We start from the raw sequence: 19,459 nt of genomic DNA, 5'->3' as shown, positions 1-19,459 counted from the left end.
TTTTCTGATAATATGTCATTGGTCATCTTGGGTGTGAACAGACTAGCAGCATGCTATTGCATAGTGTTTGTTCTGATCTCCAAGCATGTGCTGGTGTCCGTGCACATCAACTTGTTGGAAAACATATTCAGCTCGAGTCGGACTTGCTTCTTGTCTTCGCTTCGATGAGTGTGTCAAATCGGTGGGATCGCATACATGCACACAATGACATGCATGATGCTGAATTCCCTTGCATGCGATCAACAACACTACTCACCTTGTCTGCTCTGTGCCGGCTGCTGGGATGGATCTATAACTTGTACGGGCACAGTTTCATCTGTCTATGCATGTTCCACCCCCTGTTGTACCTGTTCCTGCTACAACTCATTCTCTTGTCTATGTAGCTCCTATTCTTCCTTGAGTTGTTGCTTCAGCACATGTAACTCCTTCTTTGTTTCTATCTCTTCCTTTGCATGATCTTTGTGTCACGCCATCACCTCATAGCCTCAATATCCAAATCTGTTTTCATCATGAGTGGATCTGATTTGAACTCGCAGCTTTGCTCCACCTCTATGCTATCAACAACCTTCCTTTTGCATTCATCGAGTACAGGTGTGCTACCTTCTACTATTGCTGATGGTGCTACTAAGTGTTATGTCATTTCCATTCATCTTGATATCCTTGTCCATACAACTTGATGTCTTCATGGATAGGCAAGTTCATAGACACTTGCTCGACTGCATCCTCAAGTGTGCTCTAAATGGTGTCTTCAACTCTGCTCTCCTGGAAGCCATTGTAACTTTGTTGCTGATAGGTAGATGAACACCTGTGATACCTGGAGACATATCAATAGTCATGACAAGCAATTTTTCAGTCAAAAACCAAAACAAACTAGAGGACTGAAATGTAACATACATGTGTGATTGTTTTTTAATATTGTGCAATTTTCACTGGTAGGTTGGGAGATTGACTGCCAAAACTACGCGAGGCATATCCCATGCTACTAAGAGGCTGACTAACTACTGGAATTTCATAATTGACAGTCTAGCCTAGCCTACTAAGGACTGAAACTGTGCAATGCGCAATTTCAGTCAACAGTGACATGCAACCAACAAACTGTATTGCGCAGATTCTGGTGCCAGTAGGACATTACCTCCAAGAATTGCACAATGCAAGCCTGGAGGTTAGTGTTGGGCTAGTCTTGTGCAATTTCTGGAGGGAAGGAAGAGCCTCCACTTCTGAAAATTCGTAGTGCTAGTCGAGCAAGGCACGGTCCGGGCTAAGGCAGCACAAACGGGCTGACGGGTGAACTAAAACATGAAAAGTATGAATGCATGATGAGATGAGTGTAAACAAGAGTGAATTACTATGCACGTAAAAATTAAGTGCAGGATTCAGAAAAAGGGATAGCATGCATGCGAGTGAAGCAGGTCACCTTGATGACGACCGTCAGTGCAAAAGTAGGGTCATGCATGCGATAACAATGAGATGCAAACAAAAACTAAAATGACTCTTGTATAAGCTAACATGGATGCAAATGACAATAAGCATTCACAGAAACCAAGTAGACAACAATAACCCAAGCTAAAACAAAAAAATCAATAGAAATACAGTGCAAGACATGCGAAGTGGGCTTACCCCAAAATAGTTGAGCTAAGTGTACTGACAAATCCTAGATGCGATGTGGGATGTGAGAGCTGCAAGATTGATGTGAGGAATGAGATCTGTAATGTTCAGTTCATAATTTTTGATAAAATCGAGGTTATGACGTGCATGCCACAAATTTAGGAAAAGCGACACTTGGCAGGAGGTTTCTGAAATAATCCTTCCATGTAACCTCCAGCTACTAAAAATAGATCCCTAAATATAGGGATGCCTTTGCATGATGCCTTGGGAAAAGAAGTCCCTGCATGCAAATCATTTTTGCTCGGTCTTGGAGGGAATTAGTTAACCTGAAGGCACATGCATCGGTATACGAGCCTGAGATGAAAATCTACATTGTTCCTAGGCTTAGTAGAGCTAGTTGTCCCAGAGGTATTGTGCAATTTATGGGAGGAACAAGTGAATGTCTCCTAGGATTGCGCAATTTCTTGGCTAAGTAGATGACCTGGGTCAGATTGCACAATTTTCTCAAGGAAGCTTGTCTGATTGCTTTGTGCAATTTTTGAGCCCAGTAGGCTACTTGACAGATTTGTGCAATTTCTGCTAGTTGTTGGGCTGGCTGTCCCAAAGGGATTGCACAATTTCTGCTAGTTGTTAGGCTGGCTTTCCCAGAGGGATTGCACAATTTCTAGGAGTAGCAGGTGATTGCTTCCCAGAATTGTGCAATTTCTAGGTTGAGCAGCTATCCTAGGATAAATTGCGCAATTGTGTAGGGGAAGAATGGCAGGAATAACTGTGCAATTTTGGAGCCCAGCTGGGTGTCCATCTGGGTTTGAACAATTTATAGACGGAAGGTTGGTTCCCCTCCGGAATTTCCCAATTACCAGCAGCTGACAAAAAGTCTAGAAAGCAGCCTGTGAAGGAGGTGGAACAAACTTGCATACACAGGCTGATAAGACTCTATGAAATAGTTGAATCCTATGTGCTTGACGATACAAGACATGTTGCTGAGGATGGTTGGTAGGGAGGCTCGAAAACGAAGCTAAGGAAAAATTTCGGAGGGTGCTTGTAGCTACTACAACAGGATGCAACACACTATAAATCAAACACATGAATGTAGTTGGAGCATTAATTAAGCCAAATGGAACAAAAACAAACACATAATTCCCATGCCTAGCCCTGAACGTAGTCTTGTAAATGTCCTCCTCTTTGATGTGTACCTGATGGTATCCATATCTCAAGTCAATCTTCGAGAAAATTATTGCTCCCTTTAGCTAATCAAACAAGTCATGAATCCTCAGAAAATGGTATCTGTTCTTGATAGTCACTTTGTTCAACTACCTATAATCAATGCATAATCTAAGAGTACCATATTTCTTCCTCACAAACAAGACTTGTGCACCCTAAGGTGATACACTTGGCCTAACGTATCCCTTGTCCAAAATTTCCTTCAGCTACAATTTTAATTCGACCAACTCAGGTGTGTTAATCTTGTAATGTGCTTTCGATGTTGGAGTTTCCCCTGGCACTAGCTCAATAGAAAAGTCTACCTCCCTATGAGGTGGAAACTCTGTAATGTCCTCAGGGAATACATCCTAAAATTGCTGCAAAATTGGGTACTTTTTCAACACATCTTCATCCTCAACCTCCTTACCCTTATCACTAGAAATGTGTACTGCAAATAGCTTGCACCCTTTCCTGCGGCTATGCTTGGCTTGCATGGATATTACCATCCTAACTGATGTGACTTTCTTCTTACCTTGCAAGACTCTTGGTTCTCCATTGTCATCAACACACTCAATAGCTTTGTCATAGCAATCAACCTTGGTTCTATGTAGATACCACCAATCCATGCCCAAAGAAATACTATATGATCCCAATGGTAACACATTCAAATGTTTTGTTGGAGGAATACCATTTAAATTAAATGAAAAAGATCTCACCCAATGATGGACTTGCTTCTTTGTACTTGTAGCCAACTTCACTAACTAAGACTCTGCATGCAATTCCTTATTCAAAACACACTTATCCACCAAGTGAGGACTAACAGAGTTATAATTATATCCAGGATCAATCGAAATAGAAATAACTTGATCAAAAATATTACTATCCATCTCAATGATAGATGCCTGGTGTTCTTCTTGTCCATTGTCCACTATTGCATAGATACGTGGAATACTCTGACCAACATCCCCAACAGTCTGTATGTCATCAGCACTGTATATCTTAGGTCTTCCACCTTGATGTTGTGGAAAATATCTCATAAGATGTTCCTCACGACATGTCCAACACTCCAATTGACCAATGCCCTCATCTCTATGTTGTTACCGCTGTGACCCATGAGCTGCATTAAATCTCTTTTGTAGTGCCACTTTTTCTTTCCCATCTTCATGTTGAGGCCTTGTCCTCTTAGGCTACCATTTACCTCTACCTTTGTCTTTTCCCTTCCATCCATGCTGAGATTCATTCTTACACTTTGGTTTCTCATAGCAATACTTCAGTTTTCGAATAACTTCCTCAAGTGATCGAGGCTCATCATACTCAAATCTAATCGCTATATGCTAATGGAAAACCACTGAAAAATCTTTCAACTTTAGCCTTATCATCAGTAAGATATGGTACATACCTCAATAGTTCTAGAAACTTGGTCGTGTACTCTTCATTTGTCATTGATCCTATCTTTAACTCATATAGATATTTATCCTTACTGTCGTAGTACCTTTCTTACAAGTACTTCTTCTTGAAAATCCTCTTGAATTCCCTCCATCTCCAGTCATCTATCTTATTGTCTCTAACCCACTTAACATCTTCCCACCAAATCTCTTCTTTACCTTTTAAGCTAAAGATAGCTATTCTAGCCTTCATGTTATCTGTGTACTCATACAACTCAAATAATTTTTTCATCCCAAATATCTGAGCCTCTGCATCTTCTGGCTTCTTCACGTCTCCATCAAAAGTAGGTGATTTTTCTTTCTTGAATTCATCTAGTAAGTATCCCCTATCATTCCTCATGTAGGTATGATAGCGATGATGATCATGATGTCTATTAGAACCAGAACTAGAATAATGCCTTAACTCGTTGCGTCTCCTTTTCGGAGTGTCCAACAACCTGCCATCTCTCATGATATCAGATCTATCTAACCTATGTATACCAAGAGATCTACTACCATATGCTCCATTAGTCCCATCCTCATGTGCATGGCCGATCCGAAGCGGCCCTTGTCGCTGTAGTTTTGACAAACCCTAAAGAAGGATAGCATTGACTTCTCCTTGCTTCTCTTATGCTTATATGACCTGATCATTGTCTTCCTTACAACTCCTTATCTCTGCCTTCAAGCTTCTCAATGTGTTGGCCAAATCATAAGTATGCCCCACACCATGCTACTCACCTAATGCATAGGGAGATTCTACGTAATCTACCACCTTCCTAGTCATTTCAACTTCCTATTCCTGTAGTGCATAATATGTAATATAAACCAAATCACAATAAATCAAAATACCTTGGTATAGATCGGGGAGGATACCTTGTCTGCAAGATCAACAAATCAACATGATAAATGTAAAACATAATCATAACAACATATCGACATACATAAGTAAATGTATGAACACATAAACATCATTGTAACTAGGATCTAGTCATCAATGCAAGGCCATATCAACAATGCATGCTATGACCTCATGCATGACAACAACCATTACTCCATTATACACATTGCTACATGAAACTGCCAATATGCATATGCAATGCCTATCCAACTACAAATGCACATAAATGCATGTAGTCGAACATAATCGATCAATTCTTGCAATCAAACTACAATATTGATGCATGTAATCAAAACATTCAAAATGTAGCCTAACATACAAGGATGTAAGTAGGTGACATAAAATCAATATGTGAGTGATAAATAACCAAATACAATCAGCCACATACTCATGGAAAATATTCTTCACAAAATCAACATCAAATTCTCCATGATAACCATACTACAACCCTAATTCAAAAACAAGCAAATGCAACAAGTTTACAAGTGTAAGAGACACACATGAAACTGACATGCATGCATGACTAACACATTCAACCCAATCTAATCCGAGATTTGAACCATGCTCTAATACCACTCTTTAACACCCTCTTGCCACATCCCCCCAAGCAACCATTCCAACCGGGGTAAACATGAGATGAGAGGTTACTATGATCAGATTCGACCTCCTATGTAACCTTAAGGAAGTGGAATTGACGAAACATCACACATAGTCATTTAACATCTTCAACAAAACCCATAGGAGACAAGTCAACCACTTAGACTGCCTATCCCTAGGTCCCACTATTGTTTTGGACCTCTTAGTGAGGCCATAGTCACTCTCATGCTCTATGGAAAAGGGCGATCAGAGACATAAAATTGCTCTCATAGGCCTGCCTATCAATGACTATGGACCAAACATTCCAGTTCTATTCCAATGACCCTGGGAATTAAGCCACTTTTTCAGGCTGAGAGCCCAGGCCACTACCCAGAATAGAATGAAAACTCATAATCAAGTAAAGTACAGGGAAACAATTATGCAAAAGTAAATAGTTGATCAAGACCTTAAACAGAACCTTACTAGCCATGACAAGAATTTCATCAAACATATTGTCAACATGTAACCTACTAGTGTAAACAACAGAATTAAGTGTAGCGATCTCATACTTATCTAAGAATCACCATGAACCATTGTTTCCTCATGTCTTTTGTTGCCTTATCACTTATTAGCTCACAGATATAATATCCATTCAAATACAAGTAAAAACATGTTGAGAGCTGAACATAGCTATTGGCATAAAATGTACATATAACCAGCATAATAGGAACATAAATAGAATAAACATATCAGCCATTAAAATCCATTTATACACCATTACATTTACACATGAAAATCAATGGAATGAATTTCTCATTAATCAATGCAATGAACCAACCGGAGATGGGACTACCACGTTCCACCCTGTTATCACTCAGATTTTCCATTAGAAGTTATCAAAAGAGGGAAAACTCTGAGGTAACCACAAACCAATCTTTTTAGTACAGAATCTAGCCAATTTGTACTCAAAGAGGGCTATCTCTTTATGATTTAGCTATGTTTGGTGAGATATTAGGATAGCTATGAAAGCTTGTAGGGGATTTTTCGTTGGGTGGTGGAATTCTGGGAATATATGGATAGAGAAAGGCCTTCAAGCCATTGGGCTATGGAATCAATCAAATACTGGCTTAACTAGATCAGATCACTTACTAAAGGGAAGCTCACATGGCAAGGTAGTAAAACAAAAGGCAAATGTCAGGTTTAGGTGGATGAAATGGTCTTAACCATGGAGAAAGGGCAATCAAGAATCCTTTAATCGGGGTCAAAATGAGGAACAGAAGAGGCTTATCAACAAAAGGCAATTAAGAATTCTTTGTTCAATTGAGCCAAAGGGATAAACTACAAAGTAAGGGAGCATTCAAGAATTCCCTAACTATGATAGTCTAGAAGAAAACATCAAGAAGGATAAACCTTTTAAAACATATTGCAGTGAAGCAACTTTTGAAATATCATTATTTTATTTATCATTCAAGTTTTATGAAACACAAATGATTATTAATAAATAGAGGAAAACAATAATAGACAAGAGATATAGAATACTTATTTGGTTTTTGTTTGACACAAGTATCCTATAAATTGCCTTAGCTTTATTCCATGATCTAGCAAGCCATACAAATGTTGGTACAATAGCACTTCAATTCCATAAGAAAATGTCTATAGAAATGTTGTAGAATCCACCCCTAATACTTCGAATAAGGAAGTACTTATACAAAATTTGCATCAAAATATCTCATAACTAAATGAGATTTATTCTAGGAAAATAAATATTTGTTTACACTAATATAGATACAGATGGTCTCGAATATAGTGACAGATAATGAACTGATTTTTTCTGTCCCTATTTTTGTCGAAGGGGCTAGAGTATGCTCTATGAATCTGCATCTTTCTGTTGTCTTAATAATTCTATGTTGGACACCTGATCTGATCTTTTTAACTGATTCTCTTTCACCTGTAACTGATACTCTTTACTTGTTTGCCAGCTTTTATCCTTTCTACCAAAATATACTGTGGTAATTATTTCTATTTACCTCATTGTTTACCATGGTAATTTATAGGATGTCAGTCATATTAGTCCATCAATCATCCTTTGGTATTCTTGTTCTTGTCAGATTCCTATAAATTTCATCTGCTTCTGTATATTTTACAAAAATGGGTTGTACTGGGAATAAATGTTTTACTTCATGTTCAATAAAAAGAGGTTCTATAGACCATCATACAGTACTTTCCCTATTGGTAATGCCTTGGCTAAAGATGAACTAGCTTGACTGTCAGCCTGCTGATGTAATTTGTCAAGGTAATCAATCTGAACCATTAACTTATCATTGATGACTAAAGGACTGGGGAGTACATTCATTCTTAGGATGTCAAACTTTCTCATGAATTCATATATATCCTCTTGAATACCTTGACATCTTCACTCCAGGGATTGCATTAAGTTCCTTTTTATTATAACTTTCTTCATTTCGAGGATAGCAGTAGTCCTATCCTAAATGTCTAGTTGCTCCAATTGTTGCATGTTTTTACTATTTAGAAAATTGATTAATCTGATATCTTCCTCATGTTTCCCACCCATCTCTTCTCTGGTCTTCTCAATTTCTTCAATAGCAAGCTTAACCAAATCAATTTGTTCAAAAATAATTTGAATGGATGACCAAATGTCATTGATGGAATCAATGGTATTGGTCCACAATATCTTCCTGATCTCTTCTAAAGGCCTACCAAATGTTAGGTCCTTCTCCAATGCTCTTATTTTCTCTGTCATGCTCTTATTTTTCCTTCTTTCCTCTTCATAATTTATCTTTGATATATCATATTTTTGCTCCAAGGCAATGAATTTCTCTCTTACTTTTTGCAGCTCTATTACTTGGAGTTTCATTTCTTCCATTGATTTAATCAAGCCCTCTATGCTCTGTGTAGGTGTATTTTCCTGTGATGTACCTGTTGCCTCTATGGGTGCAGTTGTTGCCAAAGGAATTTTTGGTGCTAAAACAATTGCCAGTGCAAAAGGGACTGCTCTTGAAACAATTGGCACTACAGTTTGAGTCTGTGTGGTTGATTGACTCTGCTTGGACTGCACTGCTTTCTCTAATTCCTGCTTTGTTTCCTTTAGTTGTTCATTTAACTTAAGGACCAAGTCCATAATCTCTTCTTCATTTTTCTTCTCTATTACCTCAGCATATTGAGGGTGAATAAGTGGTGGCAATTTTAACTATTTTCTAAGTGTAAATATGCCTTCATTACTTTTCTTAATTAAGTTTTATGTTGCCTTAACATCTTTTGGGTCATGACCCAACTCAATTACTAACTCCTCCAGTGATTTTATCCTGTTATATTTTGCGTGTGAGGAGGCTTCCTCCAACTGCAGTTGAGTTGTAGTATTGTTTAATGAATTTTGCACTCTATGTGCCATCATTGCTTTGCTGGTCAGAGTTGAATACACCATCTCACCCATTTTCTTGTGTAGTTCAATCTGGTCTATAGGGTGGATGTCTTTAGCCATGACTTCGAAGTCAATTTTGAGATAATCTGCCAAAGATTTTGGTTGCAGCACTATGGGTTTTAGGAAACTAATTTTCATTTTGCCCTCTTTGATGTCAAAGGCTGGCATCAATCTAGTTTGGTTTGTAGGGGCCATCTTTAAGTACTGAGCATAGGCTTGGGCATTCAGTTGCTCATTCTTTGCCTTGGTTTATTTAAACTTCCCCTTTATATCTATAATTTTCTCAGAAGAAGACCTGAGAGATGAAACTTCTATACTCTGTTGTCTTTCTAGTTCTTGCCTCTGTGAACTTGAAGGTGTCCCACCTATTGGGAATGTTTGAAAACTATCTGTACCTTCCTTCCTCATGCTTTCTGTTGTCTCCCCAATGAATTCCTCCTATGAATATGGATTTAACCTTTGGCTCTTAGCAAAGGGTTGATCTGTGGGTCTACTAGAAGGGGTAGCTACTTCCCTTTCTCTTTTCAAGTTTCTTTCCTCATTTAGAGGAGTCTCTAGAACTGGGGGTGTCTCCATGTTAGTTTGAGATGGATGTGACTATGATGGGTCCAACTCTACATATATTTCAGGCTGCTCTGATTCTTTTGGCTATTCTGACATAGGGGTACCTTTCTCTTGTGTTTGTCCCTTTGATGGCTCTGTTGTGGGAGCACTAGTTTCCGGTATTTGCTTTTGAGAAGTTTCAGCTGGCACCTATACAAAAGAGTCCAAGGCAAGTCTCTTCTCCAAATCTTTCATTACATTGTCAACCTCAACCTGATCACTATCCTATTCTATCAAAGTCCCTTCCCTCCATTCATTCAAGTTGGCATATTGTTCTATCTCAGGAATTCTATGATGGAGGTAGGGTGACAATTTGTGTTTCATTCTTCTATCATAGATGAAACTGTGTGGATCATAAGTCCAGATGAAACTCTTTTTTAGTCTTAGTCTCTCAAGGATTTTTTTTGCTTCTTGGCCTGCTCTTCTGTTATTGCAAATAAAGGGACCCAGGTGATCCTTTATCCTCATTTGGGCTTTCTTCTTTGCCTTCATTAAATGGGTTTCATCGGAGTTGATCACTTCCTTGTAGTACTCTAGGGCAAAAAATATTCTCATGGGAAGATATTTAGGTATCTTGAAAGGAAGCAACTCGCATCCATATATTCTAATCTCAGTGTGATTCTAGTACAAGTACCAGTCACCTATCTTATAATGCTTTGACAATTGGAGAATTCCCTTTATATCATCACTGATCCTAGGAGGAGGGTGTCCTAGTAGCAATGTGATTGTTGGATGTACAAATAAATCTATAAACTATGTGTATGTGTTGGAGCTATGAAATACAGGGGTCCAAAAAAACATTGACTTGGGGTTACCTTTGGTATCAAGCTTTTGTATAGAAAATGGGAATTTGTCACTTTGGTAATAGATAAAGAGGTGATACAAGACTGAAGAGTACTTGAACACTCTTTCCTTCTCAAATGTCATGAATTGATCATACATTTTTTCAGTAATGAACTTGGCATAATCAAATTTTATCATTGGAGGCTGACCAGGAGTGAAAATAGATAGGTAGGCAAACACAATCTCCTCAACATACTCACCAGTAGTGAAACCTAAGATAGATGAAATCATGTTGATAATGTCCCTCCCAAGCTGAGAAATCATGGTAGTGAGATAGGTTGGAGGGTTTTTTGGCATTTATTTCTCTGCAAATATGAAGCTTTGCAGGATTTGGGTTTTTCTTTCACTGGACAGCCTAGCAAATATTTCAAGTAAATCGAAGATAGTGAGTGGAGTTAGGTTTTCCTCATTTGGCAGCTGGAGCATCTTATTAATGGATTCTGGTGTGATTTTGAACAAAATTTCATTATCTTTAGACATTATAGCATTCATAGTGGGTTCATATTTGGCATGGCAGTAGTGGACTATTTCAGGGAACACATGTACACTTGGAAACTAGTATTTTGGCAAATTGGATTCCGATAGACCTATGTTGTCTGCATGATTTAGATAGTTGTCTCGCATCTGCAATGACACTTTAGTGGGGATTATTCCAAATTAATGTATTTAATTTTGAAGTCTTTGTCGACTAAGGGAAGGTGGTCCAGATCCCTATGGTGAGTAGTCATTGGCATGACATTTAGGGCCATCGGGGTTTCCATCTCTGGTGATTGTGGATTCAGAGATGAAAGTGGGGCTTTTTGAGTGAAAATAGGTGAAACAGAGGTCTTGGGAGTCTTTAACTTTAAGCCTTGCAACTAAATTACACTGGAATTTTGGGTTTCAACATAATTGCAAAGGAATTTTAGTATTTAACAAGGTTTCTGAAAGAAAACTGCTAAATACCTATTATTGAGCCACTAGTAGTGGTGTACTTGTTGATTGAAAGCACACAGTGGGCTGGAGCAACGTTGGGCAGCAACTTTCAGGGTAGTTGATGGTTCAGGTACGAGCTGGTTGATTTCTACATACTGACTGCATGCATGGGTTTTTCAAGATAAAGGGCAAAAATGCATTATACTTTTTTTTTTATGCAAAGTCGATTTTTTTGGCAGGTTTGTGAAACGGACAGGTTGCATCAACAAGGGTGATTTGACGTTTTTGCCATTTGTGGGAGGCAGTAAGTGGGTTTCATTGCATTTCTTATGGGAGGGAAATGGTTTTTAGGTAAGACCACGTGATTCCACACATATTTCAACGCGTAGCATCGGCACTATTTGGGACCGAAAGGTTCGTGCAATGTGAGTGATAACCGTCAGATCTTAGGGATCCGATCAGATGGTGGTCGGGATTGATGAAGTGACTAATGGATTATGGAGGGTGGGCCCAATATTAATTAAAGGATTTAATTATATCAGGGGCGATTTGATTGGTCACTGAGTTATTAATTAATCAGGAGGATTAATTAATCCTTTTATTAGCGTGGCAGGGGTCTGGGTTATTAATTAACCACAGATTGGTTAATTAATTCTGTCAATTGACTTTATTAAGGTTATATCTAACTGCGGGATGGGATATGTAAATATTTGGGATTTTTATAATAATACAGGCATGGGTAGTGTTGTTTTATTTAGGAATTACATAACAATAACATTAGTGGTTAATATGATTATGGAATATGAATGCACGCTAAGTTAAAAATGTTTCTGAAAGCATTTTCATCATACACATTTAAGACTTAGGTTAATATGAGGGTTTAGGGATAAAATGTTTTAATTTTCCCAAGTAAAATAGGATTTTATTTAGGAAACGTTTTACAAAGGGGATGAGTGACTATATGAAGGGGTAATTGTTGATGAAGGGGATTCAAGTATTTTTAGGAATTCCAAATTATTGCATCGAGGGTCCGATCCCTCCAAAAGTCTGAGAAATGCTTTGAGCCCCTCTAACTTGTTATAGATACCTTTAGTACTTAAGGGTAATTAGTGAATTTTTTAAGGAAAAATGAGTGAGGAGGTTAATTAGTTTTACTTTGTTTCCTTGATGTGTTGTCTCCAATTTGAATTGTGCTTTGTCCAAGTGATGAAAGCAAAAGATTTAAGCATTAAACTTAACCATTCACCACACTTTTATTCTGCAACCATCATATGCTTACCCTACCTACTTTATCCTATCATTTTTACTTCTTTATTAGGGTGCAATTAGACTGGCAAACCCTTTTTCACACTTTCTTTTCTTTTACATAGTGATATCTATCTAAATCTACACTTATTACATCCAAGGGCTCAAATTAAACTGTTGAGCTTCTTTTATTCAATAAACCTATCTACTTATCTGCTAAGATTAAACAGTTTGTTTAGATTTTATTCTCTATCTCTATAAACATGAAACTGAAAACATGGAATAACCAAGTTTAAACTATTTGGCTACCATGGGTTGTGAAATAGGTGAAAAGTTGCACACAATCTTTCATTGTACAAAAGTAAAGCAGTGGCATTTGAATTTGAACAGTTTCCTGGTCTTTTCTTTTTGTTGGGGTTCATTTTCTTTCATTTTTTGACCTTTTCTTTATTCTTTTTACCCTTTTATTCTTTTTCTAGGGTATACCCTCTTTACATTTTTTTATTTAATTTTCTTCACAAATATGAAAAACATTTGCAACAAGCAAAGGTATGAACATATTTCAGAGTTAAACCAAGTCAATCATGATATATGACACCTATTCGTATAGGGGCATAACAGTGGCTCCACTTGGGGATGGCTTTCCTTGGTGGAAAGTCAAGAATAGTAGAGCAATGGCCTTCTGAACAGATCTTGATTATGCTATGCAATTTTCCTCTTGCCTGATGCATTATTTGTATGTATGACAGTAATTCTTCTGAAGCTTAGGTCCTTCTCTTTGGGCTTCAACTTCACAATTTTACCATCCAATCAACACTGAAAATTATAAAGGATATATTATGTACAGTTAGAAATATAATCAGAGTTAAAAACTGGGATCAAAGTAATGTTTCAACATCCGACCATTGGTTGGTCCTCCTTCAAGTTTTGCACCATCTAACTCTTTAAGGAAATATGCATTGTTTCCTTTGAAAGCATATATTATATATGGTCCTTTCCACAAGAAATCAAACTTCCCATTTTTTCCTTTATCCTCCCTTTTGGAATCCCATCTTAATAGTTTGTCTCCTAGATAGAAATCTTCTACTTTAGTCCTTCTGTCAAAGATTTTCTTGAGTTTTTCTTGTAGCACTTGTGATCTTTGGTACACCTCCTCCCTAGTTTGTTACAAATGGATGGTCTGGTTTATCCTTCTCTGTATATCATTTGGTTCCACTTGAGCTTCTTGGAGTAGTTTCATGACAAGAACCCCTAAAGATGAGGGAAAAACAACCTCCATGCCATATACTAGCTCGTAGGGACTGGTTCCAATGGATTTTTTGGTTGTAAGCCTGTCTGCCCACAAAGCATTGATCAATTTTTTGTTCCAAGTTTTCTTATTCTCTTTCAATTGTTTTTTGATAATATTAATTAGACTTCTGTTGGAAGATTTTTCAAGTCCATTCCCTTGAGGATATTAGGCTATGGAATGACCCAGCGTGATATGATACTTGTTACAGAAATTAATCATTTTCTTTGACTTGAAGGCTGCAGCATTATCTGTGAAAATTTTATCTAGGAAACCAAATCTGGACAAAATATTGGCCTCTAGAAATCCTATGATGACATTGTCTGTGGCTTGTCTGGAGGGAATAGCTTCTATCCACTTAGTAAAATAGTCAGTTGCAATAAGTATCCATTCATTTTGGCTAGAAGAGGGTGGATGAATTTCCCCAATGAAGTCAAGACCCCATTGTTGAAAAGGTTTCTCGATGGAAATGGGTTTTGATGGTAAAGGTAACAATTTTCTATTTCCTTCAAATATTTGGCATTTGTGGCAAGAAGTTACAAATTTCTTTACATCTGCAAACAAGGTTGGCCAATAAAATCCAGCTCTTAGAATTTTTTCAACAACTAACTTCCAATAGAGGTGTCCACCACAGTCCCTTGCATGAAATTCTTGGAGAGCCTTGTTAGCTTCTTCTTTCAATAAACAACTTAACAAAATTCCTTCATGATTTTTCCAAAATAAAGAATTATCTAAGATGCAAAATTTTGAAGACTTCATTTTCAAAAATCTATTCTTGGTTTTGGATAACCCTGGAGAAGCTCGCAGGTTTTGTAGCACATAAATAACATCATCATACGAAGGTGAATCTGAAAAGGCCTGGCGAATCTGTGGAGTCGCTTTCTCCTGCTTGTTATCCAGCTCTGCAATCAGATTTATGTCTAGGGCTTGACAATTAGTTTCGCCATGAGTTTAGCCAATCCCCAACCTTTAATTAGCTTAGTGGGTTTTATTTCTAAATCATATTCTAAGATAGTAGCTATCCATTTTCCTCTTTTTCCATCAACTCCATCCTGAGTTAGGATGTCTTTGACTATTGCATTAGGAACGTAAGCTATTATATGAGAATACAAAATATAGACCCTGAAACCTTTAAGAGCTTTTACCAATGCAAAAGCTTATTTCTCCATTATTTTGTATTTTGACGATGCATCTATAAGAGCTTTAATAAAAAATTCTATGGTTTTTTCACATCCTTGATCATCTTTTTGTAGTAAAATTGCAACTATGGTGTGCTTTGATGCAAAAGAAAAAATGATGAAGTCTTTATCAAACTGTGGGCTTATGAGGACTGGTGTTCTTGTTAAGGCTATTTGAATTTCTTCAAATGATTGTTTCGCCTCAATTGTCCAATTAATGGTTGAATCCTTCTTTAACATGTTATTTAATGATCTAATGAGTTCAACTAAGTTAGAGATAAATATTCTTAAAAAATTAATCTTTCATAAAAATTCTTGTAACTCTTTAATTTTTCTGGGATAGGGAATTTGTAAAATAGCTTAAATCCTGGAGGGGTCAATTCGGATGCCATCCTTAGAAATGATGTGACCTAACAGTTTTCCTTCTTCCAATCCGAACAAAGACTTCTTTGGATTCAAAAAAATACCATATTTTCTGCACTTTAAAAATACTTGCCTGAGATGCTCCAAGTGTTGCTGATCTAATTTAGAAAAAACGGTAAGATCATCAAGATATATAATAAGAAAATCATGAAATTCTTTTGCAAAGGCAACGTCCATTGCTCTTTGAAAAGTTGCTCCTGCATTTTTAAGTCGAAAGGGCATTTTAATGTACATGAAGGTACCCCATGTTTTTGTGAATGCAGTTTTCTCTTGGTCATTAGGATGAACTAAGATTTGGTTATAACCTAAAAACCCATCTAAAAGTGAGATTCTAGAATAACCAACTACCCTTTGCAATATATGGTCCATTTTGGGTAAAGGATAGTTATCCTTAAGAGAGACCTTGTTCACATTTCTCAAGTCAACACACAATCTTATTTCACCTATTTTCTTTCTAGTAGGTACCAGATTAGATACCCATTATGAGAATTTGATAGGGGCAATGATCCCTGCTTCATACATGCATTTGATTTCTTTCTCAATTGATGGTAATAGCACAGGGTTAATTCTTCTAAGTTTTTGTTTAAAGGGCTTTTGATTTTCCTTCAGAGGTATAGTGTGCTAAATGATAGAGGTGTCATAGGATTTCAAATCTTCATAACTCCAAGAAAAGACATCCTGGAATTCCCTCATAAGTTCAACATACTTTTGTTTTTGATCAGGAGGTAAAGATTTTGACAAGTTTATCAATTTGGGATTATCTTGTGTTCCTAACTTATACTCTTCGAAGTCTGCTTTTAAAGGCTACATTTTAGGTTTCTTTGGAATGTCATTAGAATCAAACAAATCTTCTAGAGGAGTCAATCCTTTGGGTAAATGATTGTCTTTTAAGTTGATAACCTCTGTTTCTTCTTCAATTATTTCATCTAAGTCCATTTGTTTTAGGTCTTGAATTTATTTTTGTGCGGATTTGGTAGGGTGAAGCATATTTATTAAATTCTCTTCCGAAATGTTAACTTCTACCTCATTTATTTGATTAGAACTAGTAATTGTATCAACATATATTTTGAGGTTAGAAAATTCCTCATCTAAATTTAAAAAATTATTAATCTACTTATCACTATCAAAAACCTGCCAGTTCTTAAGATTATCAGGGATGGTTGGTTTGTGCCTAATCTCATTAGTATACTGATGATTAGGTTGAAAAGGTAATTTGCAAGTGCTAGCAAACATGGCCAGGTTGTGGGCTTGCATGTTGTGTTTTCTAGGAATAGTTGCAAGCTAGGTTTCCAAGAAAGTGTTTAGGATTTCTATGACTGTTCCTCCATAATATCCTAGTCTAGGATCCCTGGTTGAGTAAGTTCCTTTAATCTGTTTAACTATTAATTTTGAATCTCCCATGATGGACACCCTTATAGCTCCTAATATTTTAACAAGTTTAAGACCTAACAAGAGAGCCTCATATTCTGCCATATTATTGGTGCATTTAAAATGTAATCTATAGGCATGGCCTTCAGCATGATCATTTTCTAAATTGTACACCCAAACTCCTACTCCTACTCCTAGTTTATTTACAAATCCATCAAACTCTAAGTGCCAAAGGATTTCATGTTCATAATTTGTATCTAGGGTAGTGGGAACATGTTTAACCATGGCATTTGGGTTTTCATTATCATCTGATTTTTCTTTGTTATTTGATATTTCCAAAATATGAACAATTGATTTTTATTTTTCAATTTCTTTTGGTTCTATTGCTAAAACATATAAAGTATTTGAAGGACTAGCTTCTTGATTGTAAAAAATGAAATGATCCATATCAGAGTGTACTGAGTAGATGGGAAAATTTTGGGGTTTTTCCTGACTACTTATGACATATTTCATCAATGTTTCTCTGTATAGTTTCTTGGGTTGTCCAAAAACTGATATAGTGGCATATGACATATCCAGTTGAAGAGATCCCTGAAGCTTAGAACCCCCGGATCTTGAAAACAACATGCCATATTTGGGTGGTATATCAGCTACCACTATGTCCATTAATATTGTTTTTTCAGGATATTGGACCAATGAAACACACAAGTATTTTATCAATCCTAAACATCTCACTTGGCTGGAATCAAAAGAAAACAAATCTTTGTATGGTCAGGTGATGTCTAGGTTTATATTTTCCACAACAGATTTGGGCATAATATTGTGAGAGGCACCAGAGTCAAACATGGCATTATGAAGAATCTTATCATGTATGTTTAGGCTAACATAGAAGGCAGCAATTCCTCCTCCTAATGGTTTCCCATTCACTTTTGGGCCAAAGATTAACTTGGGTTGATCATCATAAAGATTAATTGAGTCTTCAGTTCCAATAATTTTAAGTGATCTATTGATTTTAGTATGGTAAACATCATGTTTAGCTAATTCAGATAATGGAATAGAAATTTTCAGCTTGCCAAATTCTGCTTCCAGATTAAAGGACTTTTCTATTTAGGCTCTTGGATTGCGAGCAGTTGTGTTTTATCTGTCTTTTTCCTTTTCAGGATTAGAGTCAGGATTTTTTTATTCTCCTAAATCAACTTTTGGAGGTTATTCCATAGTTTCCTTGGAAGGAAGGGAAGTGGAAGGTTGTTTATTGTTTGGTTGATTATCAGAGACATCTTAAATTATGGGGTCGGGAGGATTAGCATTTGGCCTACAAAAAATTTGCAAAGGTTTGGTTACTGTTTTACCTTTTCTGCACTGATTTGGGACTATTTTATTGTTTGTTTCAGGGAGATGAATTTTTCTACCTCTTAGATTGTATTGCTTGTGCACCTCAAAGACTTTTGAGTCATATCCCTGCCTAAAGTCAAATGATTCTCCTGTTTTGGTTTGGAACTGTTGGAGTATGTGGGCTTCCTGATCATCTTGGGATAAGAATACTTCTTCTTCATCATCAAGCCCCATCAAATTGATCTGAGTATCTTCTTTTGGGCCTTCAGAGTAAGAAGCTTTTGCATAGTTCTCCTGGAAATGGGGTCTAATGTTTTGATCAATACCATTTTTTCCAGTGTTTTGGTTTTGATTTTTCCTAAAATTATGATTTCTCCCTACATTAGTTTGTTGGTTATCCCAAGGAGATTTCCTTTCAATTATTTCCACTCTGTCTCCTAGTCTATCCATTCCTTTAATTATGGCATCTAGATTTTGTTCGAAGGGTGAACTTTCTTCTTTTAATGGTATCCACCTTTCACTCCTAGCTTTGGATCTTTTGGAGAGTAGGTTGGCTTCGACACTTACTGTTATGCTTTGCATATCTTCTGATGTAGGAGGGTTTCATTCTCTCAATTAGAAAGCCATATTAGAATCAAATCCATCAGGGAATTTGATTAAGGTTAAACCAGGTGGAGGCCTAAGATCAAGGGGAATGGCACTATACACACTGTTAAATCTTGTGCAATAATCCTGAACAGTTTCCTGTGGTCCTCTCTTGAGGTTCTCGTATTCAAATAAGATCTGAAGGGGGTCTTTTATTTTCTCCCATCTGTTCAGGAACTGTTTGTAGAGGGTTCTAAGACTACCTATACTTTGAGTGGTTAATGTTCTAAACCAACTTCTAACATCTCTGGTAAGGCTTTGCACAAAAATTCTCATTTTCACATCAGTAGTGTCTATCTCGTACATTCTGAAATAATCAGTCATTTTCCTAGTATGTTGTTGGGCTATATAGGTTCCAGTGCCATCAAAGGATGTGATTTTACTTGATAGTCAGAAGGCATTGCTCCTAAATTAGTTGACAGCATAAGAGGAGCATATCTGTTAGCCATTGTTGTAGGTAATGTTGAAACAACA

Source organism: Pinus tabuliformis, chromosome J, assembly GCF_031772625.1.
Source record: "Pinus tabuliformis cultivar Carrire ecotype Pingquan chromosome J, CPIR1, whole genome shotgun sequence".
NCBI classification, from domain to species: Eukaryota; Viridiplantae; Streptophyta; class Pinopsida; order Pinales; family Pinaceae; genus Pinus; species Pinus tabuliformis.
This window is presented reverse-complemented; position numbering follows the sequence as displayed.